This window comes from Spermophilus citellus, assembly GCF_964194105.1.
Source record: "Spermophilus citellus genome assembly, chromosome: 4".
NCBI classification, from domain to species: Eukaryota; Metazoa; Chordata; class Mammalia; order Rodentia; family Sciuridae; genus Spermophilus; species Spermophilus citellus.
The window spans coordinates 136,133,766-136,158,088 of NC_138185.1; the positions used below are offsets into that span (position 1 = coordinate 136,133,766).

Genomic DNA, 24,323 nt, shown 5'->3' on the forward strand with positions numbered 1-24,323 from the left:
GCTTACTGCTATTACTAGTTTCTTGTGTTTTTTGCAGGCATGTTCTGTGCATATTATAATCATCTATGTATCTATACATACATAAATCATATATATAAAATAATATATAACATATATGATTACATGTATATATATATAATATCCCTCCCTTATCCAACCCCCTACAGTCTCTCTCTCTCTCTCTCTCTCTCTCTCTCTCTCTCTCTCTCTCTCTGTCTCTCTGTCTCTCACACACACACACACACACTCACACAGTTGTGCAATTTAATTTGACCCCTTAGATTTAATCAGTATGATTCATTTTCTGCTTACCTTAGTGTTCTGCAACTGAAGTGATCTTTTACACATATTGATTACACTTCCCAATTCTTGCTAAAACAATTCAAGGTCTTCTGTTTCAGGTAAAGTTCACACACCTTAACATAGCATACAAGACATGAACTCCTGCCTAATTTTCCTGCCACTTCTCTTGGAACTGTTGGGATTACACTTTACATGCTTATCATCCTGAACTTTTTTCAGTTTCTTAAAATTTATAGACTCATCTACAAACTGCTACATTTGTCTCCCACTTTGGATAGCTCTTGCTGTTTTTTCATCTTTCAAAAAATGTGTAATATATAATCCTAGTAATTATAAAGTTATATGTAAAATGGTTCAAAGAAATAAAGCACAATTAAGAACTTCACTTTTTTTATAAACAATGTCCAAAAGTTATATACACTTAAACAATGTGATCCTACTATCTTTCTTTTCCTGATTTCCTCAGTAAGATTAATCCAGGATTATTTATTTTTAAACTTTTAATTTCTTAAAATCAAAGGTATACAAATGGTTTGATCAGTTCCACAAAGATTGTTATGAACAACAGTAGTCCAGGTTCTGGTTCCAGATAAGATCAAGTAAGCACACTTCACCCTGTCTCTCCCACTGAATGCAGCTATAATACCTGGACAGAATGCTTGGAGTGGCTATTTGAGGACTCTGAAAAGTAAATAGTAGGAGGCAGATTGGGGAAGAAGACCAAAGTACAACTGAACCAGCGGTGAGTTTACCATATATATATTTTTTTAACTTCCAGTATGCCCCAGCCTGAATTTAATGTATCCTGAAACTTGGAAGTGGGCATTAACATGGACAGAAAAAGCACCAGAAGTCCTCCAATTTTGACTTATGGAGAAGGAAAGGGGTTTTCTAATACTCAGAGAAAGTGTGGACATCCCACATCTTTTTTTCTTCTTCTTTCTTTCTTTTCTTCATTCTCTTGCATCCAAGCCTCAAGCAATCCTTAGAGATAGATGGCTACAGTGTCCTCAGTGGGAGCAGGCAGGAACTTAAAAGTCAGAAGGAGGGAACTCTTCCTCTCAGAATGGAGGAGCTGTGGTCTGAAGAGAGTGTGGCATATTTCATTGCTTTTCTTCTCCTTCTGCCTTTTTGTTACTTGGCCCTTTAAGCACAGTCATGGAAAATACGCTGAGAATAAAAAATCCCCAGCTTTCTTTTTTTTTTTTTTATTGTTGGTCATTCAAAACATTACATAGTTCTTAATATATCATACTTCACAGATTGATTCAAGTGGGTTATGAACTCCCATTTTTACCCCGTATACAGATTGCTGTATCACATCAGTTACACTTCCATTGATTTACATATTGCCATTCTAGTGTCTGATGTATTCTGCTGTCTATCCTATTCTCTACTATCCCCCTTCCACTCCCCTCCCCTCCCCTCCCCTTTTCTCTCTCTACCCCCTCTACTGTAAATCATTTCTTCCACTTGTATTATTCTTCTCTTACCCCTCCTTTCCTCTTATATGTAATTTTGTATAACCCTGAGGAACACCTTCCATTTCCATGCGATTTCCCTTCTCACTCCCTTTCCCTCCCACCTCTCATCCCTGTTTAATGTTAATCATCTTCTCAAGCTCTTTGTCCCTACCCTGTCCTTGGTTACTCCCCTTATATCAAAGAAGTCATTTGGCATTTGTTTTTTAAGGATTGGCTAGCTTCACTTAGCATAATCTGCTCTAATGCCATCCATTTCCCTCCAAATTCTATGATTTTGTCATTTTTTAATGCAGAGTAATACTCCATTGTGTATAAATGCCACATTTTTTTATCCATTCATCTATTGAAGGGCATCTAGGTTGGTTCCACAATCTTGCTATCGTGAATTGTGCTGCTATGAACATCGATGTAGCAGTGTCCCTGTAGCATGCTCTTATTAAGTCTTTAGGGAATAGACCGAGAAGGGGAATAGCTGGGTCAAATGGTGGTTCCATTCCCAGCTTTCCAAGAAATCTCCATACTGCTTTCCAAATTGGCTGCACCAATTTGCAGTCCCACCAACAATGAACAAGTGTACCCTTTTCCCCGCATCCTCTCCAGCACTTGTTGTTGTTGGACTTCATAATGGCTGCCAATCTTACTGGAGTGAGATGGTATCTTAGGGTGGTTTTGATTTGCATTTCTCTGACTGCTAGCGATGGTGAGCATTTTTTCATGTACTTATTGATTGATTGTATGTCCTCCTCTGAGAAGTGTCTGTTCAGGTCCTTGGCCCATTTGTTGATTGGGTTATTTGTTATCTTATTGTCTAATTTTTTGAGTTCTTTGTATACTCTGGATATTAGGGCTCTATCTGAAGTGTGTGGAATAAAGATTTGTTCCCAGGATGTAGGCTCCCTGTTTACCTCTCTTATTGTTTCTTTTGCTGAGAAAAAACTTTTTAGTTTGAGTAGGTCCCATTTGTTGATTCTAGTTGTTAACTCTTGCGCTATGGGTGTCCTATTGAGGAATTTGGAGCCCGACCCCACAGTATGTAGATCATAGCCAACTTTTTCTTCTATCAGACGCCGTGTCTCTGATTTAATATCAAGCTCCTTGATCCATTTTGAGTTAACTTTTGTGCATGGTGAGAGAAAGGGATTCAGTTTCATTTTGATGCAAACGGATTTCCAGTTTTCCCAGCACCATTTGTTGAAGATGCTATCCTTCCTCCATTGCATGCTTTTAGCCCCTTTATCAAATATAAGATAGTTGTAGTTTTGTGGATTGGTTACTGTGTCCTCTATTCTGTACCATTGGTCCACCCGCCTGTTTTGGTACCAGTACCATGCTGTTTTTGTTACTATTGCTCTGTAGTATAGTTTGAAGTCTGGTATCGCTATACCGCCTGATTCACACTTCCTGATTAGCATTGTTTTTGCTATTCTGGGTCTTTTATTATTCCATATGAATTTCATGATTATTTTATCTATTTCTACAAGGAATGCTGTTGGGATTTTGATTGGCATTGCATTGAACTTATAGAGAACTTTTGGTAATATCGCCATTTTGATGATGTTAGTTCTGCCTATCCATGAACAGGGTATATTTTTCCATCTTCTAAGGTCTTCTTCTATATCTCTCTTTAGGGATCTGTAGTTTTCATTGTATAAGTCTTTCACCTCTATTGTTAGGTTGATTCCCAAGTATTTTATTTTTTGGGGGGATATTGTGAATGGAGTAGTTGTCCTCATTTCCGTTTCAGAGGATTTGTCGCTGATATACAGGAATGCATTTGATTTATGCGTGTTGATTTTATATCCTGCCACTTTGCTGAATTCATTTATTAGCTCTAATAGTTTCTTTGTAGAACCTTTTGGGTCTGCTAGGTATAGAATCATGTCATCTGCAAATAGTGATAATTTAAGTTCTTCTTTTCCTATTTTTATGCCTTTAATTTCTTTCGTCTGTCTAATTGCTATGGCCAGTGTTTCGAGGACTATGTTGAACAGAAGTGGTGAGAGAGGGCATCCCTGTCTTGTACCAGATCTTAGAGGGAATGCCTTCAATTTTTCTCCATTCAGAATTATGCTGGCCTGTGGCTTATCATAGATTGCTTTTACAATGTTGAGGTATGATCCTGTTATCCCTAATTTTTCTAGAGTTTTTTTTTTAAAGATAGATAGAGAGAGAGAGAGAGAGAGAGAGAATATTTTTAATATTTATTTTTAGTTTTCAGCGGACACACCATCTTTGTTTGTATGTGGTGCTGAGGATCGAACCCGGGCCGCACGCATGCCAGGCGAGCGCGCTACCGCTTGAGCCACATCTCCAGCCCCTTTTCTAGAGTTTTGAACATAAAGGGATGCTGTACTTTGTCGAATGCTTTTTCTGCATCTATCGAGATGATCATATGGTTCTTATTTTTAAGTCTATTGATGTGGTGAATAGTATTTATTGATTTCCGTATATTGAACCAGCCTTGCATCCCAGGGATGAATCCTACTTGATCATGGTGTATAATTTTTTTGATATGTTTTTGAATCCGATTCGCCAGAATTTTATTGAGGATTTTTGCATCTATGTTCATTAGAGGTATTGGTCTGTAGTTTTCTTTCTTTGAAGTGTCTTTGTCTGGTTTAGGCATCAGGGTGATGTTGGCCTCGTAGAATGTATTTGGAAGTTCTCCCTCTTTTTCTGTTTCCTGAAATAGCTTGAAAAGTATTGGTTTTAGTTCCTCTTTAAAGGTTTTGTAAAACTCTGCTGTATACCCATCCGGTCCTGGGCTTTTCTTAGTTGGTAGTCTTTTGATGGTTTCTTCTATTTCCTCTATTGTTATTGGTCTGTTTAGGTTGTCTGTATCCTCCTGACTCAATCTGGGCAGATCATATGACTTAAGAAATTTATCTATGCCTTCACTATCTTCTATTTTATTGGAGTATAAGGATTCAAAATAATTTCTGATTATCTTCTGTATTTCTGAAGTGTCTGTTGTGATATTGCCTTTTTCATCCCGTATGCTAGTAATTTGAGTTCTCTCTCTTCTTCTCTTCGTTAGCATGGCTAAGGGTCTGTCGAATTTATTTATTTTTTCAAAGAACCAACTTTTAGTTTTGTCAATTTTTTCAATTGTTTCTTTTGTTTCAGTTTCATTAATTTCAGCTCTGATTTTAATTATTTCTTGCCTTCTACTTCTTTTGCTGTTGTTTTGCTCTTCTTTTTCTAGGATTTTGAGATGAAGTATGAGATCATTTATTTGTTGGTTTTTTCTTTTTTTAAGGACTGAACTCCAAGCAATGAATTTTCCTCTTAGAACTGCTTTCAATGTGTCCCATAGATTCCAATATGTTGTGTCTGTGTTTTCATTTAACTCTAAGAAGTTTTTAATTTCCTCCTTGATGTCTTCTAAAACCCATTGATCATTCAGTAACCTATTGTTCATTCTCCAAGTGATGCATGATTTTTCCTTCCTTCTTTTATCGTTGATTTTCAGTTTCATTCCATTATGATCAGATAAGATGCATGGTATTATCTCTACTCCTTTATATTGTCTAAAAGTTGCCCTGTGACATAATATATGATCTATTTTTGAGAAGGATCCATGTGCTGCTGAGAAAAAAGTGTAACTGCTTGATGTTGGGTGGTATATTCTATATATGTCAATTAAGTCTAGGTTGTTAATTGTGTTATTGAGTTCTATAGTTTCCTTATTTAACTTTTGTTTGGAAGATCTGTCCAGTGGTGAGAGAGGTGTGTTGAAGTCTCCCATGATTATTGTATGGTGGTCTATTAGACTCTTGAACTTGAGAAGAGTTTGCTTGACGAACATAGCTGCACCATTGTTTGGGGCATATATATTTATGATTGTTATGTCTTGTTGGTGTATGGTTCCCTTGAGCAGTATGTAGTGTTCCTCTTTATCCCTTTTGATTAACTTTGGCTTCAAATCTATTTTATTAGATATGAGTATGGGCACTCCTGCTTGTTTCCGCAGTCCATGTGAGTGGTATGATTTTTCCCAACCTTTCACCTTCAGTCTATGTATATCTTTTTCTATCGAATGCGTCTCCTGTAGGCAGCATATTGTTGGGTCTTGTTTTGTGATCCATTCAACTAGCCTGTGTCTCTTAATTGGTGAGTTTAAGCCATTAACATTTAGGTTTATTATTGAGATATGGTTTGTTCTTCCAGCCATATTTGTTTATTAATGTTACTAAACCTGATTTGTTTTCCTCTTTGATTACTTTCCCCCCTTTACTGTCCTACCTCCCACTGTTGGTTTTCATTGTTATTTTCCATTTCCTCTTCCTGTAATGTTTTGCCAAGGATTTTTTGAAGAGATGGTTTTCTAGCTGCGAATTCTTTTAACTTTTGTTTATCGTGAAAGGTTTTAATTTCATCTTTCATCCTGAAGCTTAATTTCGCCGGATACACGATTCTTGGTTGGAACCCATTTTCTTTCAGTGTTTGAAATATGTTATTCCAGGATCTTCTAGCTTTTAGAGTCTGTGTTGAGAGATCAGCTGTTATCCTGATTGGTTTACCCCTAAATGTAATCTGCTTCCTTTCTCTTGTAGCTTTTAAAATTCTCTCCTTATTCTGTATGTTGGGCATCTTCATTATAATGTGTCTAGGTGTGGATCTCTTATGATTTTGCACATTCGGCGTCCTGTAGGCTTCTAGGATTTGGGATTCTGTCTCATTCTTCAAGTCTGGGAAGTTTTCTCATATTATTTCATTGAATAGATTGTTTATTCCTTTGGTTTGGAGCTCTGTGCCTTCCTGTATCCCAATGACTCTTAAGTTTGGTCTTTTAATGTTATCCCATGTTTCTTGGATGTTCTGCTCATGGTTTCTTAGCAGTCTTGCTGAGCTGTCTATGTTCTTTTCAAGTTGAAATACTTTGTCTTCATTGTCTGATGTTCTATCTTCTAAGTGATCTACTCTGCTGGTAGTATTCTCAATTGAGTTTTTAAGTTGGTTTATTGCTTCCTGCATTTCTAGGATTTCTATTTGTTTGTTTTTTATTACCTCTATCTCCCTGTGTAATTGATCTTTTACTTCCTGGATTTGTTTATGTAGTTCCTTGTCAAAGTGATCTTTCATTGTCTGATTTTGCTGTCTCATGTCTTCCTTGAGACTCCAGATCATCTGAAGCATGTATATCCTGAACTCTTTATCTGACATTCCATCTGTTGCAGCTATTACCTCTTCTAAAGTTGAGTTGACCTGCATTGCTTGTGGTCCTTTCTTTCCTTGTCTTTTCATACTGCTCGCGTTTCTTTCTGCTTGGTGAAACTGTTGTGTTTTTGAAATTTTCCCCCTATTTATTTATATTGCTCTTGTGTAGTTGGAAAATCTCCCTTGCAGGGCGGGTAGTGGCTGTGCTCCTCCTCTAATTAGGGTGATCTGTCTACCCCGCTGGTCGGTCGCAGGTCTGCCCACCCTGCGTGCGCGGGTGGCGGCTCTGCTCTGCCCGCACTCCAATTGTGGTGACGTAACTACCACGCCCTCAGGTCGTTGGTCCTGATCCGGATGTGGGCAGCGGCTCTGCTCGGCCCCTACTCCAATTGGTGTGACGTGTCTACCATGCTGGCAGGCCTCTAGGCCTGTTCCGCCGGTGGGTTGCAGGTCTGCCTACCTTGTGGGCTCGGGCGGCAGTTCTGCTCAGCCCCCACTCCCAATGGGGGTACCTGACTGCCTCTCCAACGGGTCGCTGGGCCTTTTCCGGACATGGGCGGCGGCTCTGCTCCACCCCCACTCCAACCAGTGTGACGTGATTGCCTCGGTGCTACGTGTCCACCACGCTGGCAGGCTACCGGGCCTGTCCTGCCAGTGGGTCGCAGGTCTGCCTACCTTGCAGGCTCAGACGGCGGCTCTGCACAGCCCCTACTGCAAATGGGGTGACTTGGCTACCGCGCCTTCGGGTCGCTGGTCCTGTTCTAGGTGTGGGCGGCTACTCTCTTCGGCCCCAGCTGCAGTTGGGGTGTCGTGATACCACGCCGGCGGGTCACTTGGCCTGCTCTGGGCACAGGCGGCAGCTCCACTCTGCCCCCCTGGCCCCCACAGCACCCAGCAGGACCTGGACCGAGAAGCAGTCACCGTAGGTTCCCCAACCCTGGGCCAAAGCAGCTTCGGGAGCCAGAACCCGGCCTCTCCGATCCCGGCTCATGCTCCGCTAGGAGCAGGCTCCAAGGAGTGACCCCCGCGGGTTCCCCTGCCCCAGGCCAAAGCAGCTCTGGGAGCCAGAGCCCGGCTGCTCCAAGCTCTCCGAGCTTGGTGCACGCTCCGCTGGGAGCAGGCTCAAAGACGCAGTCCTCGTGGGCTCCCCAGCCCCGGGGCCAAAACTATTCCGGGAGTCAGAACCCAGCCGCCCCGAGTTCAGCGCACGCTCCACTTGGAGCTGGCCTCAACACGCAGTCTCCGCAGGTTCCCCAGCCCTGGGTCAAAGCAGCCCCGGGAACCAGAATCCGGCCGCTCAGAGCCCGGCTCACGCCTTGCCAGGAGCGAGCCCCTGGGAGTATTCTCCACTGGTTCTCCAGCCCCGAGCCTGAGCGATCTGTCTGCGAGACGCAGGCAAATACCAGCCTGAAATCACCTGTTCCGTAGCTGTATGAGCTGAGATCAGTAGAAAACAGGGATGATTACATTAGCTCTCCAAGATGGCGGCTGCTGTCCTCCTCCGTGGTCCGACCGGTGTCGAGAACTGAACTGGACCACTTCTCTTCTCTGTCTTAAAGCTGGAACTCAGCACTAAGCACGGCCATTGCACCACTGGCAGGAGCCCCCAGAATCCGCATCGCAGCACCCCCGCTCCGGCACCTCGCCGCTTCCCAGCGCGCGCCGCAGACTCCAGCTGCGGGGCGATCCGCCGATCAGGCAATGCGACCCTCCATGCGGAGAAATCACCTGCGTCCGAGCCCCTGCAGCTGAACCTCGCGCGATGGAAATCCGTCCACTAGATTCTGGAGCACCTCAATTTCACTGGAAATTCCCAGCAAGATAGCCTTCAGCTGTTTCACCTCGTCTTTCTCCCGCACAGTGACGCGGCGCACTGGGGTGATGCACTCCCTTCGCCTCCATCTTCCTAGCCTCCCCAGCTTTCTTATAGAAGGCTAGAAAAGGGAACTGAAAGACTACAGAAGAGGGAGAAGCTTGGGAATCTGACCACTAAAATGGAACACATTCAGTATGACTACAAAGATTTTGAAGACTGAAGTGAAATTAGAGAAACAACCCACAGATGGCTGGTCAGTTCTTGAAGCATGACTCAGTAGGGTCAATTTCTGTCTAAAACAAAAATACTAACGTTCTTGGTGGCACTTAAATAAGACCTAGAGTCTCATAATTTAATATTCAAAATGTCTAGAATGTAATCTGGAATCATTCATCTTAAAAAGAACCAGAAAAATCTGAACTCACATGGAGAAGGAAATAGATGCTAAAGCTAGGATCACCCAAATATTAAATTTATTTCAAAAAGCTAAATCAACTGTTAGGACTGTGTTCCAGAAATGAACAGGAAGATAAGAAAGCCTTAGCAAAGAGATAACATATAAAGAAGAATTAAATGGAATTTTTAAAACTGAGAAATAAAATAGTGGAAATGAAAATCTTAGTGGATGGGAAATATTAAAGTAACTGGATATGACAGATGAAAGAAAATATATCAATAAGAATTACCTCATTTCAACAACAGGAAAATAATTGGACTTATAAGAATATCAAAAGGTCTAACATTTGTATCATCAGAGACTCAGAACAAGAGGAGAATGAGTGTGGTGCAGTAAAAAATATGAAGAAATAATGGTGTATGTATTGAAAATAAGAAATAAAACTATTCTGTCTGCATATGACATAATTATTTATATAGAAAATCTAAAGGGATTCATAAAAAATCCTAAAAATAAATAATTTAGCAAGTGACACAGGATAGGCCACAAAGAGCAATCATATTTGTGTAAACTAGTAAAGAACAACTGAAAATTGAATTTAAAACACAGTAGCTGCCTCCCCCCATTGAAGTAGTTTGGTATAAATGTAACAAAGTATACGCAGGATCTCTGCTGAAAATTATAAAGCCCTGATTAAAGAAATAAAAGAAGATTTAAATAAATGGAAGGACATACCATATTCATGGATTGTAAAATTCTAGTAAAATGTTTGGTTCTTCCAATGGATGTATACATTTAACACAATAATAATAAAAATTTTAGAAACATTTTTTTCTTGTTATAGAAAAAACTGATTCTAAAATTTCTATAGAAATCAAAGACCTAGAATAACCAAAACGAGTTTAAAAAAGAAAATTAATATTGTAAAAAAAAGTCTATAGCAAATTTTAAGTGTTACCACAACAAAAATATAAGTAACCAAGGTTCAGTATTTGCTTGATTGAGCTATTTCACAATGTGTACACATTTGAAAACTACATGTTTATATGATAAATACATACATTTTTGTCCATTTACAAAGCATATAAGCCCCCAAAAAAGATGAAGAAAAGTTACATAATTTAAATGCTTAGTACAAAGCTTTTGTAATCAGAATTGTGCTGTTGACAAAGGAACAGCAATATAGATGTCAATGGAATAGAATAGAGATATCAGAAATGGACCTGCACAAATATAGCTAAAGTCACAATGGCAATTCACTGGGAAAAATATAGTCTTTTTAAATAAATGCTTTTGAAGCTATTTGACATCCACATACAAAAGTAATCAACCTCAGCCTTTATACACATTATACAAAAAATAGCTCTAAAGATATATCATACTCTAAATGTGAGATATTGCTGCATGCAGGTGGCCCAACCCTATAATCCCATTTACTCAGGAGGCTAAGGCAGGAGAATCACATGATTACATGTTCAAAGCCAGTCTGGGCAACTTAGCCAAGACCCTGTCTCAAAAAAAAAAAAAAAAAAAAAAAAAAAAAAAAAAAAAAAGCTGTGGGTGATGATGGTGACTGGGAACATAGCTCATTGGGTAGATGAGCACATGATGGTAGTAGAGCACCACTGAGTTCAATTCCTAGTACCTCAAAACAGCAACAAAGAAAGCAAGAGAATCTACATGCCCAGTTTGGATTTTTTTTTTTTTTTTAATAATGCTAGGGACTGAACCCAGGGCCTTGTGCATGTGAAGCAAGCACTCTAACAACTGAGCTATATCCAGAGCCACCTGGTTTTGATCTTGAGGAGAAATTTATTGATGAATTGGACTTCATTAAATTAAAGAGCTTGCCTGTAAAAGACATCATTAAGAGAATGAAAAGGCAGATTGCATGCAATATGAGGAAAATACTTTCAAATCACAACTGCAAAGACATATTCAGGATATCTAAAGCTGAAAATTTAACAGTAAGGAAATGTAATTTAATTAAAAATACTTAATAGGTTTTGGCAGGTATTTCCAAAAAGGATGTAGAGTGCAAATCAATTCTTAAAGATGTTTAACATAACCAAAAATTATGAGAATGCAAAATGAAATACACTACACACCATTAGAACGGCTTAAATTAAGCCTGCTGTTGTGGTATATGCCTATAATCCTAGTGATTTGAGAGACTGAGGCAGGAGGATCAAAAGTGCAAATCGTGCCTTAGCAACTTAAATTTTTTAAAAAGAGTGTTGGGAATATAGCTCAATGGTAAAGTGCCCTGGGTTCTATCCTCAGTACCTTAAAACAAAACAAAACAAAACCAAGTACTGTTGAGGCTGTAGAGCAGCTGGGACCCTCACATATTGCTGTTCAGGATGCAAAAGAATATTACACCTCTGGAGCTGGGGTTGTAGCTCAGTGGTACAGCACTTGCCTAGCAAGTGTGAGGCACTGGGTTCAATCCTCAGCACCACATAAAAATAAATAAATAAAATAAAGATACTATGTTCATCTACAACAAAAAAATATTTTTTTTAAAATGGAAAAGAGTTAGACACATACTTACCATATGTTAAATTTGAACTCTTTGCCGTCTTAATGGTAGCATTCTATTCACAAACTGTTTTGGGTTTTATCTCTGTATTTTAAATAATATGATGAATTATCACTTCCAGGATTAAAAACAAATTGAGGCATTATCTACTAATCCTTCACAATAGAAGGGATGATTTTGCTCCCCTTTCCCCATACACCTATATAACCTTGCCATCCTTCTCTCTTTGCATTATATGTTTTATTTTGACTCAGTAGGTCTTTACCTTGTTTTGATTGTGTTAATACTGTTTATAGCTGAGCCATGTAATGAACACATTACTTTTTTGTGTATGTGGCAGTACTACGAATTGAACCAAGGGGTGCTTTACCACGGAGCTATATCCACAGTCCTTTTTATTTTTTATTTTGAGATGGGATCTGACTAAGTTGCCCTGGCTGGCCTCGAACTTGAGATCCTTTGGTTTCAGCCTCCCAAGTAGCTGGGCTTATAGGCATGTGGTACCGTGCCTGGTATTACTTTTTTTTTTTTTTCCTCTCCCCTAATTTGTCTTCCCCAGAGTTAATAATTTTAACAAACTTCTTGGTTTTTCTTTTTTCTTACCACTAATTCAGTTATGTGCCCCTTTACCCAGATATTTAAATTTTTTCTTACACTGAATTCCCTATATAATCTTTTATCAGGGGGCTGGGGTTATGCCTAGCATGTGTGAAGCACAGGGTTTGCTTCTCAGCACTACATACAAATTAAAAAAAACAAACAAACAACTTTTTATCAGTGACCTCAGATCTATTTTAGATTTTCAGATTGTTCTTTGATGTTAAAATTTTTTGTGAAGTAGTCTGATGATTATTTTAATTCTTAAAAGCAGAACAAGAACACATTAGGGCAGAGAAAGGGGTCTTAAAAGTTTGAGCACATGCTATTTTACCTAGCTGCTTTATTTTTTATTTCCACGTAAGTTCAAACTCGTAATGACTTCTTCAACAAGCATATGTTGTACCCATGTTACCACTAGCAGTGATCATTCTTCAGTGGCTGTCACCTGAATGCAGTTTTATCTTTTATAAAATCCAGTAAACTCTTACTGTGGTATTTGGATGTTTGTTAATGATGCTATTTGTTTGGTCTTGAAAAACTTTCTTATTTTTGAAAAAAAATTTCTCTTAAGATGTGCAGATGCTTTGGACTTACTATAATTTCATCAGCATACAGGGATTTCTCCTTGGAACCCTTTAGTCTGCTCCAGTCAGGGCTGGTTGTTCTCTGTGTTTACACTTACCATCCTTGGATCATTCCCAACATCTTCCTAGGGATTCCCTTTGCTTCTTTTTAATGCTGTATGACTTGGTAAATTCCATGTATCGTTTTCATTCTTATTTAGTGACGTACCCCTTTACAGCTTCCTCAATATAGGGTGCATAGAAGTACATTTTTGATATTTTTCTTGTGTGTCTGAAAATGTATTTATCATACCCTGACATTTAAATGAAAAACTGGCTATATATAGGATCCTGGATTAAAAATAATTTTACTTCAGAAGTTAATTTTTAGGCTTTCACTGTTGTGGTTGAGAAAAGTGCAGTTCCATTATGATTCTTGTTACTTTGGCATGTTCTAAGTTCTTTTTCGTCAGTGTTTTGCAATTTCTCTCTGCCTTCTGATATACCTTAATATGAGTATATTTTCATGTAATGTGCCAGACTTTGTCCTTCATTGAAACTTAAGATCCGAATGTTTTTCTTGGAAAGTTTTCTTGATTTATTTTGTTGGCAGTTTTCACTTCTCTAGTTTTTTTCTCTCTCTTCTCTCTTGGAATAGCTATAATGTGGATATTGGACCTCTTGGAGTGGTCTCCTAATTTAATTTTTTTCTCCTATTTTTACTTGTATTTGTTCTTACCTTTTTTGTTGTGATAAACTTATTTTTAAAATAGATACAGTGATAAAACTGTGATTATTCTTTTTCTTTTGACATTCTAACCACAAAAGCCTGGCAGTTTTATTTTATTAAAAGAAAATTTTTTTTTGTTTTTTTGGCACTGAGGATTGAATCCAGGGCTGCTTAACCACTGAGCCCACATCCCCAGCCCTTTTTTATATTTTATTTATTTATTTATTTATTTATTTTTAATGATTCACAAGGTCACATTTATTAAAATTTCATCTTTATTCAATAATTAAGTCAGTACCTGCTATATGATGCTGAAGGAAGAAATATATCTGCATGGATCATCTACAATATAAAAATACCAAAGAGATACTCAGGAGGGAGGGAGGGAAGGAGAAAGGGATAATATAACATATGTGTGTGTGTGTGTGTGTGTGTGTGTGTGTGTGTGTGTGTGTGTATATATATATATATATATATATATATATATATATATAATAGTTTATTTAGAGAAAGGGTCTCACTGAGTTGCTAAGGGCTTTGCTAAGTTGCCGAGGCAGGCTTTGAACATGAAATCCTCCTGCCTCAGCCTCCTAAGCCTCTGAGATTATAGGCATGCTCCACCTCGCCCTGCAAAAGAAAAAGTTTTGAAATAGCATCTGGCAATTTTACCTAATTGACATTGAACTCCCAGACTCAAGCAGTGCTCCACTTCAGCCTCCTGAATGACAGGGACTACAGCACATACAGGTATGTGCTGCTGTATCCAGTAGCCTTGTAGTTTTAAATTGAAATGATGAAATTCCCTGTTAAATGGACATCTTCATGAGTTTCCTAGACCCCATGGCTGAATTAATTTTCCTAGGCACATGGTTTGAAGCACTGTCTTAGCAGTTAATCAAGCTTTCTAACTTGTTGATTTCTCTGTAGTATTTATACTTTATTCTCGTAACTTTTTTCCCTCCAGTACCGGGGATTGAATTTAAGGGTGTTCTACCACTGAACTACAGTCTCAGGCTTTTTAATTTTTCACTTTAAAACAGGATCTTACTAAGTTACCTAGGCCGTTCTCTCAACTTCCTGAATAGCTAGGATAATAGGTGTGTGCCACTATATCTGGCTAATCTTATATGATTTTTAAATGTTTTTCTTTGAATAAGACTCATACCTTATGGTTTCTCCCCCCCACACACCTTTTTTTTTTCTTTTTCTTTTTTTGGTACTGGAAATTGAACCCAGAGGCATTTTACCACTGAACTATGTCCCCAGTCCTTTATTTTTTTAAATTTTGAGACAGGATCTTACTAAGTTGCTGAAGCTGGCCTTGAACCTGCAGTCTTCTTCCTGCTTTAGCCTTTCAAATCATTGGAAGTACAGGCATGAGCTACTGTGCCTAGTGTACCTTATGGTTTCTATCTCAGATATAGATATCTATAAGTTGTTATTATTAGGATAGTGTTTGTGTTGTGTGTGTGTGTGTGTGTGTGTGTGTGTGTGTGTGTGCGCATTTTCTCTGGGGAATAAACCCAGGGCCTTGCACATGCTAGGCAGATACTCTGTCACTGAGCTACCCCCAGAGTAGGATAGTAGTATTTTTTGTTTTGTTTTTGTTTCTTTCAGTGGGGAATGGGTAAACAGATATAGATGGGAGATGGATAAGGAAACTCAGACTGATTTAATTGTGTCATTGGCATTCTAGCATTTTAGCATTATAGAGGTTATAGTATTTATTTATTTTTATTTTTGTTTTACATATTTTTTTTAGTTGTGGATGAACACAGTTCCTTTATTTATTTATTTATTTTTGTGTGGTGTGGAGCATAGAACCCAGTGCCCACAGGTGCTATCGAGTGCTCCACCACTGAGCTACAACCCCAGGCCCACTTATTTTTATTTACCTGGAATTTGTTCTTTAAATCCCAGAGCAGGGCTGGAGGTACAGCTCCAGGCTAGCATGTGTGAAGCTCTGGACTCATGAAATAATTCTCAGCATTCTCATTACTGGGTTTGGGATACTTTTCACTAAATTACTAAACTTTATTACTAAATTTTATTTTATTTCAAAAGGGAAATAATTGATGCCCCTTTCTGATTGTTTTACTTCCCTCTAGCAGCAAGTTATATAAAATTACTTGACTTTTATATAACATTGTTACTAATGTGAATATTTGATAATGTGATATAGACCACCATACCACTATTTACCATAGTTTTGGACTCTTGAATTGGAAGCAAGAGTAATAGTTGACTATCTGAAATTGTAAGAACAAGGAGATGCATAAATTTATATACATTTGAGTATCTCAGATCTGTTCCTTAAAAAAACATATCAAGCACTTGGGGAGGATTTTATTAATACTTGCTTTAGATGAGTTGTTATGGTTTATAAATGAGGTATCTCCCAAAAACTTATGTATGAGACAATACTAGAACATTCAGAAGTGAAATGATTGGGTTATAAGAGCTTAACATAATCAGTTATTGTTTAACATAATCAGTTAGTGTTTTAAGCCACTAACTGATGGGGATTAACTGTGGTAACTGTAAGCAGGTAGGGAGTGGCTAGAGGAGGTGCATCACTGGGGGATTGCCTTCAGGGTTTATATTTTGTCCCTGGTGAGAAATCCTCTCTCTGCCTTCTGATTATCATGTCCTAAACTGCTTTCCTCTGCCACACCCTTCTGCCTTGATGTTCTGCCTTACTTCCATCACAGAGCAGTGCAGCGGGCCATCTTTCAGAGACCTCTGAAACTGTGAGCTCCAAAATAAATTTTTCCTCTGCAAACTGTTCATGTCAGGTCTTTTCGTCGCAGCAGTGAAAAAGCTGACTAAAACATGAGTGAAGGAATCCTTTTTAATATCACAGTTAAAAATCTGTGTTTAATTGGCAAGGTAGTATCTTGTCTGTAATACCTACATTATGTGTATTAAGTCGTCGTCGTCCTCCTCCTCCTCCTCCTCCTCCTCCTCCTCCTCCTCCTCCCCCCCACCCCTCATTTTATTTATTTGTATGTGGTGCTGAGGGTTGAACCCAGGGCCTTGCTCCTGTTAGGTGAGAGCTTTTACCGCTGAGCCACAACCCCAGCCCCAGTTCTACTTTTTTTGGTTGGAGATATAACTGATAATTTCTGTTTGACAAAGAACTTTATGAGAAGCCATAATTATTCCCCATTGGGTTAGCATGGTCAAGAGCTAAAATATTAAGAGAAAGTCTTAGTTTTGATATTTTGAGTAGTTGGTGAAGACCTTTTTTGTACATTCAGGACTCCTTCTGTCTTGTCTTTTTTTTTCTTTTTGGTACCTGGGATTGAACCCAGGGTTGCTTAACTATTGAGCCACTTCCCCAGCCCCCTTTTTTGATTTTTTAATTTTGAAACAGGGTCTTAATAAGTTGCATAGTGCCTGCATATGTTGATGAGGCTGCCTTTGAGCTTGTAATCCTCCTGCCTCAGCCTCTCGGCTGCTGGAATTGCAGGCGTTTGCCCCTGTGCCTGGCTCCTTCTGTCTTATAGAGAATTCCTTTACATAAGAAAAATATAATAAAAAAGTTAAAATTGGTGGTTGATTTATTTCTGTCCTATATTTTCTTATGGTCAACAACCTTTGACTTCCAGAGCTCAGTGCTGCTTTGCTCTACTGTTTTTTTCTCTAGTTGTGAGCCAGACTCTATTATTCTTACTTTTCCCCAGGGAATTCTTATTTTAATTGTTTTGTTAGCCTTCATCACTGCCCCCATGTAGGCTATCCTAGGTGACTAGTTTGCTAATATCTGAAAATCTAATTCGTCTTGAATACTAAATGGTTGATACTGCTTCCTAGAGGAATATTTAGACTTTAAGAGGTGTATTTGATAGGAGATAAGATCTAAGGAAGATTCTAGCTGAAAAAAATAGTGTACATTAAAAATGAAAGTAGAAGTGACATATATTTTATGTGTTGGGGAAAGATTATTGGAGATTGAACCCAGGAGTATTATATCTCTGAACTACATGCCCAGCAGCCCTCACCCCTTTTTTTCCATTTTATTTGGAGAAAAGATTCTGCTAAGTTGACTGGGCTGCTCTGTAATCCTCCTGTCTGTGCTTCCCAAGTAACTGAAATTATAGGTATGCACAACTGCACCTGGTCTGATGTGGCGCTTTAGGGGAGGGGGAAGGAGACCTCATCAGAGTGTGTAACTTATGTTGAAAAACTGAGGGAAATGAGGTTTGATAAGTAAAATAGAATGAATTATTGGATTTTAGGGTAACAATTTTTGTTTTGTTTTCTGAAAGCATTATAAGTAAAAGGTCTTATAAGACATATTCTTAAGAATACAAATGACATGATGAAAAGAACATTTTAGGGCAAAAATTTGTTGAGTTATGGCTTGGCCTGATCTAATGAAGTGTCAAATTCTATAGAATGGATGGAGGTAGGGAGAGACACATGCTAGAAGAACCTGGTTAATCGACATTACTTCATTAGAGCACTGTACATCAGGGGAGTCCAGTAGGATGCACAGAAGTCAGGCAAAGCACAGGACAAGTCATTGGTAAACATTCAGTGTACTCAGGACATCCAGTATAGATATTTGGCCCCATGGTGTAGTTTTGGGTCAGTGGAATGAATAAGGGAAAAAATAGCTTAGGCCCTTAATGGTTCAGATTTATTAGGTAGTTTACTAATATTTATTTTCCTTCTCATTTTGTAATTTCTTAGGTACCTGGTAAAATTGGGCAACTATATAGTTGCTAGGGGTGTGAATAAGGCATGGTGTTTGTTCACAGGGGCTACAGTCAAGCCAGATTGACATAGAAAGGACGAATAATGACATTGTAGAATAAGTTATAAGAGAAAAACATACGGGGCTGGGGATGTAGCTCATTGGTAAAGCACTTGCTTAGCATGTATGAGGCCCTGTGTTCAATCCCCAGCACCTCAAAAAAAAAAAAAAAAGAGAGATACATAAAATATATAAAAAGGATGAATGAAAGCCAGATATGGTGGCACACACCTGTAATCTAGCTACTTGGGAGGCTAAGGAGGACTGCAAGTGTTATGGTTTGAATATGTGGTATCTCAAAGGCTCATGTGTGAGACAATGCAAGAACATGCAGAGGTGGGATGATTAGATAATGAGAGTTGTAACCTGATCAGTGGATTAATTCACCCATATGGATTAACTGGGTGGTAACTATAGGCAGAATAGGGTATGGCTGGAGGAGGCAGGTGGGGGGAGGCTACCTTTTTGTTGTTTATATTTTGTCACTGGTGAGCAAAGCTCTCTTTGTTCCTGTTGCTATGTCCTGCGCTGCTTTCCTCCACCATGCCCTTCTGCCATGATACTTTGACTTATCTTGGGTCCAGAGCTATGGAGTAGGCAGATTATGGACTGAACTTCTGAAACTGTGAGCCAAAATAAATTTTTCCTCCTCTATGTTCTTCTTGTCAGGTCTTTTGGTCAGAGTGATAAAAAAGCTAACTAAAATAGCAAGTTTGAGGCCAGCCTGAGTAATTCAGTATGTGTGAGTCTGTGTCTCAAAACAAAAAGGACTGAGGATGTAGCTCAGTCTGCAACATATCCTGGGTTCAAAACCCAGTATCCTCTCCTCCAAAAAATAAAAAATGATGAATATATTAAAAGTTCCATGGGGGAACTGGGTGTGGTGTTACATGCCTATAATTCTAGCACCTTGAGAAGCTAAGGCAGGAGGATCAAAAGTTTAAGGCCAGTCTCTGCAACTTAGTGATACCCTGTCTCAAAATTAAAAAGAATGAAGTTGGACCTTGATCACATATTTATATAAATTAACTCAAAATGGATAAAAGTCCTAAATGCAGAGGCTAAATTTTATAGCTTGGCATATTGGCATTTGCCTATAATCCAAGCCACTTAGGAGGTTGAGACAGAAGGATCTCAAGTTTGAGGCCAGCCTCAGCAATTTAGCAAGGCATTGTCTCTAAAAGAGGGTTGGGGATGTAGCTCAGTGCTAAAGTGCCCCTGGGTTCAATCCCCTTTATCCCCCTAAAACAAATAAAACCCCCTAGTCTCAGATACTGTGTTATGTTAGCACAAAAGGGACCAAGAACTTTATCTAGAATATGTAAAGAATTTATGACTCAATAATAAAGAGACAAATAGCCCAATTTAAAAATCAGCAAAGGATCCAAGAGTTGAGATTTAGCTCAGTGGTAGAGGGCTTGCCTAGCATGTGTGAAGCCTTGGATTTGATCCCTTGCACCAAAGGATCTGAATAGACCTTTGTCCAAAGAAGGTAAAGAAATAGTCAAGAAGCACATGAAAAGGTGCTCAGCATAATTAGTCATAATGGAAATATAAATTAAAACCACACTGAGATAATACTTTACTCCTACTAATATGGCTACAGTCAAAAAGATAAGAGGCAGGGCTGGGGTTATATCTCAGTGATAGAGGGCTTGCCTCACATGTGCGAGACCCTGGGTTCAATCCTCAGCACCACATTAAAAAAAAAAATATATATATATATATATATACACACACACACATTGTATATTGTATACATATATAAGTGTGTGTGTGTATATTTTTTGTGTATATATAGTGTGTATGTATGTGTGTGTGTGTATATATACACACACACACACAATATCAAGAACCTGAAGATTATTTAAATGTCTTCTATACAAGCAGTTTTGAAAATTTATAAAGATATATATATATATATATATATATATATATATATATATATATATGAATGAGACATTGGTAAAGATGCGGAAAAATTAGAACTATCATAACATTACTGGTGGGAATATAAAATTGTACAGTTCCTTTGCAGAACAGTCTGAAATTCTGGAAAAAAAATCAAACATACAGTTATCATATGACCCAAAAATGCCATTCCCAGTATATACCCAAGAAAATTGAAAACATATGTCCACACAAAGACTTATACAGGAGTGTTCATAACATCATTATTCATAATAGTCAAAAAGTAGGACATCCAAACGGACAATCAACTGTTGAATGGCTAAACAAAATGTGGTTTGTTTATACAATGAAATATTACTGAGAAAAGAAGTACTGATACATGTTACAACATATTGTACATACTATGCTAAAGGAAGGAACCCATTTACAAAAGAACTTAGTATAGGATTCCATTTATATGAAATATCCAGAGTGGGCAAATCTATAGAGATAGAAAGTTGATTAGTTCTTGTAGGTCTGGGAGATTTGGAGAGAAATGGGAAGTGACCATGGATATGGGTATTTTTTTTGGTAGGACCGGATGAAAATGTTCTAATATTAATCATGTTGGTAGTTGTAACTTTGTGAATACATTGAAAATCATTGAGTTGAACCCTTTAAATTGGTTAATTTTGACATGTTAATATTTCAGTAAAGCTGTTATAGGGCTAGTAGAAAACATGGTTAGCATGTGTGAGGCCCTGGGTGAAAGGCCCTGGGATCCAGTGCCCAGCAAGCAGCACACACACAAAAAACTGTTATTAATAAACTTAGCTATTTACTTGTTTACTCATTTAGTACATATTTATAGAGTTCTTAGTATGTGCCCTATGCAAAGCTGGGTATTAGAGTCCTTGATTTTGAAATACTAACAGTCTATAGAGGTCAGATAAGCAAACACAGTATAGCATAAAGATGCTGAAACTAAGTTCATGTGTTATATTCTGATGCCTTTGTGTGCAGTTTTGACAGCCTATAGGAATTAATCAAGAAGGGTAAAAATGAGGGTTGGCTTGGGGTTGGACTTCATTTCTACTTTAGGATGACATGGAGATTATTTAAATGTCTTCAATACAAGCAGTTTTGAAAATTTATAAAATTATTTATCTACAGATTTTGAGTTCTTGTACTATTTCTGTATCTTTCTTATTTTATATGAAATTTAATAATACTGTTTTTGTGAATGGAGAATTATGATCAGTCCTATGAGAATTATGATCAGTATTGAGACTGTTTTTGTTGTTATTGGTTTTCTAACTAGACATGACCTATAGACTGCCTATTTGTCAGAAAAATCGGTATAGTTCTGGTATCTGGATTCTACTCAAGAGTCTTTTAAAAAAATTATTGTTATTATTTTTTGCAGTACTGGGTAATTCTTTGCAAAATTATAATCCTTCTGCCTTAGTCTCCTGAGTATTTTGAATTATAGCAACTTGATGTCTAATATGAAAGTTGTGTGAGGTATAAAATTCCTTCAGCCACACATTTCCTTCTCAGGCTCCTTCATTGATTTTATTTATTTATTTTTTGTTCCAATGTTCTGATGTTGGTTCAATTCTAACTATCATCATCTCTAGACAGCATACTCATACCTCCATTGACAATATATAGATGTGATATTTTCTATTTTTGACCTCTTTGTTCAATTCCACTCAAGCCTAGCATGGTGGCTAATGCCCATAATTCCAGCAACTAAAAAGGCTAAGCCAGGAGAATCAAGGCCAGCATGGGGGTATATCTAAGTGGTAGAGTGCCCCTGTGATCAGTCTCCAATACAAACAAAACAAAACAAATTCCACATGTAAATTTTAAGTGAATTTTCATGTTCTGCAAATTGTAAATTAGGACAAAATCCCTAAACTGAAATCATTGTCCTTTCCAATTCATCCTAATTTCTTTCTTGGTTTACATTGATGCAGTCCACTTTGTCAACTTACCTTAATTTTACTTCACTGTTCCCTTCTCTCTTCTCCTCTCTGGTAATTTTTTATTTTTGGTGATGGTACTAGGAATGGAACTCAGGACCTGGCATATGCTAGGCAAGCAGTCTATCACTAAACTACAGCTTCAGCTGTAGAGAGCAATCTGTGTCCTGCCCCATTACTTCATAATGAATAGAATAGCAGTTTTCAGGCTGTGCCTAACCCTGAATTACTTTTTTTGGGTGGGTGGGTGGGTACTGGAGAATGAACCCAGGGTGCTTTGCCGCTTAGTTACATTCCCACTCATTTTTATTTTTTGTCTTGAGAACAGGGTCTTGTTTAGTTGCAGAGTCTAGCCTTGAATTTGTAATCCTCTTGCCTCAGCCTCCAAATCAACAGGATTATATGCATATACCATTATGGCCAGCTGGAGTTACTCTATTTTGTAAAGCAGTAATTTGCCATGAGTTATTCCGTTTTGAGTACAAGTGCCAAGATAGAATGACTCTATCTTATTTGTACAAGTGAACAATCACCATCTGCATAGCACAACTATAGGCAAAATCTGATAAATTAATTGTGCTGATAAAAATGATCACCTGTGAATTTGTTAAATTAAATCGGAAGCACATGGATGCATGGGAATATCAATCCCATATCAGAAAAACTAGGGCCGTTAGCTGATCAAACACCAGAACACTGAATGAAGTAACCCCCTCACCTGAGACCCATAAAAGAAGCACCTCAAGGCTGGTTATGGTGGTACATCGACCTGTTATCCATTAGACCATTTGATGGATGTATCATGAGATTAACAGGCAAGTTTCAGCTCAACTGTTATTTATCTGCTTGTCATGGCCCACTTTTCAACTGCCTATTTTCTGGACCCTGGCCTAGAATAAGTTCCATGGTCTGACAGCTTAGTGCTCTTAACAAATTCTTGGTCTCAATCTTATCTGATCATTTGTAGTGATTTGTTTGCATTAGTATCTGCCCTTTTCCCTTGTTCTTAGTGCTACCTCCTGAAACCCTGTGTACACCTTAATCCTTTCTTAGTCTTTCTGTAACCTGAGTGTATCATTGTGTGAATTATGATGTATGACTTTGGTGTTATAAATACTAGTAATTAAGATTGGAATAAAAGAATCCTTGATTTCCAGCGTAGAACTTTAAGGTGACCCATGAGTACTTGGGGAATTACAACCAATGAGAGTGGTGAAACTTTGTAAATTTATTGTTATTTAATAAATTCTGACATTGTGGAAAGACAAACATATTTGTTCTATGTTAATGGCATGGCTGTCTCACAATACCAACCTTGTCTCTTAAATCTTTATTTGAAATCTTTTAAAATTCTCACTTCCAGTGCTTTAGTTTAGATTTGCATCTTTTACTTGGACTATTGCTTTAATCTCCTAATTGATATCCTTGCCTACCATTTCTTCCACAAACCAGAATCTAAAGGTGAACAGCAAGAACTAGGGATGTAGCTCAGTTGTAGCCACTTGCCTAGCATGTGTGAAGCCCTGGGTTCAGTCCCTAGCCGTGCCCCCCCAAAAAACAAAACAAAACATTTTCTTTTTTTTTAATTTTTAATATTTATTTTTTAGTTTTCAGCAGACACAACATCTTTGTTTGTATGTGGTGCTGAGGATCGAACCCGGGCCGCACGCATACCAGGCGAGCGTGCTACCGCTTGAGCCCCATCCCCAGCCCACAAAACATTTTCTTTACAAAACACAATTCAGATCATGTAGCTTTCTGCTTGAAAGCTCTGGAAACCTCATTCTTCCATTATCTAATAATGAATTGAATCTGAATTCTTTAGTGTGGCCATAAGAGAAAAAAAGAAAGTATTTTTTTCCTTTTACTCTCACACTTAATACAAAACTCTTCTGTATGTGTGGAATTTTCCCACACATCAAGCAGTTCTCTGACACCAGTGGAGTATCCAGTTAAGTTCTGGTAGATAGCATCGGATCCCACAGTGAGGGCTCATTTCCATAGTCCCTCCTTCAGTCACTGAATTGCAAATAGTATCTTGGCTGCAACCCAGGGCTTCCATGACCCCCTCTTTAACTTAATTTGTTA

At 38.2% G+C, this 24,323-nt stretch overlaps 1 protein-coding gene across 7 annotated transcripts in view; it reads left to right on the forward strand.

Annotated features, from left to right (window-relative positions):
• Window positions 1-24,323, forward strand: part of TTBK2 (tau tubulin kinase 2) — a 151,693-nt gene that overhangs the window by 58,273 nt on the left and 69,097 nt on the right. The window contains exon 2 of one of the 7 annotated variants that reach the window (XM_081289604.1): window positions 941-1,045. The exons of the other annotated variants lie outside the window; for them this stretch is intronic. The gene's annotated coding sequence lies outside the window, so the exon portion shown is untranslated. The remainder of the gene's footprint in view (window positions 1-940; window positions 1,046-24,323) is intronic. 7 annotated transcript variants of the gene reach the window in all.